This window comes from Mauremys reevesii, linkage group 12 (genome assembly GCF_016161935.1).
Source record: "Mauremys reevesii isolate NIE-2019 linkage group 12, ASM1616193v1, whole genome shotgun sequence".
NCBI classification, from domain to species: domain Eukaryota; kingdom Metazoa; phylum Chordata; order Testudines; family Geoemydidae; genus Mauremys; species Mauremys reevesii.
This window is the reverse complement of record NC_052634.1, coordinates 35,983,175-35,983,914: the sequence shown is the minus strand read 5'-3', so window position 1 is coordinate 35,983,914 and position 740 is coordinate 35,983,175.

Sequence of the window (740 nt, the reverse complement as noted above, 5' to 3'; positions counted from 1 at the left end):
CCACAAAGCCAGGCAGGACTCTGGGGAGCCTCCTCTCCCTTGGAGCAGACTGTCTCCAGGGCAAGAAGCTCACACGGCTTCACTTCCTAGTTCTCTCCTAGGAGCATTCAGCATCCTCTGCCCCTCCGTGCGCTTCCCCCAGCGAGTACGCCCAGGCGGGGTCCTGGGGAAGCCAGAGGGTCCTGCCCCGCCCCACTTTGCAGTCAGACGTGACTCTCAGCCAGCCAGTAACACAGAGGTTTATTTAGATGACAGGAACACAGTCCAAAACAGGTCTTGCCGGTACAGACAACAGGACTCCCTTTAGTTAGGTCCATCTGGGGCCCCAGGGAGGCCACAGCCCTGTTGGGAGGCCTGAGCCCCATGGGGGCTCCCCTCCATTTCTCAGCCAGCTTCCAAAACTGCCAACCCCCCTCCAGCCCCTCCTCTCTGGGCTTTGTCTCCTTCCCAGGCCAGGAGGTCACCTGATCTCTTTGTTCTCCCCCACCTTTAGCATCCCCCTGCAGAGGGGAAGGGTCTGGCCATTAGTTGCCATGGAGACTTCATCACATGACCCACTCTAGACGAAGTGAGGCAGAGTTTGGAATAGCCCACTGAGCCTGGCAGTTTTCTCAAAGTATCTGCTGTTGTAAACCGCATGTCATGCGGACGTGTGAACCCCAAAGGTATCAAACATGAAAGAAACATAAGGCCAGTTACGGGGACGTTTCCATGGCCAGGCCTGAGGGTTAAGCAGCTGG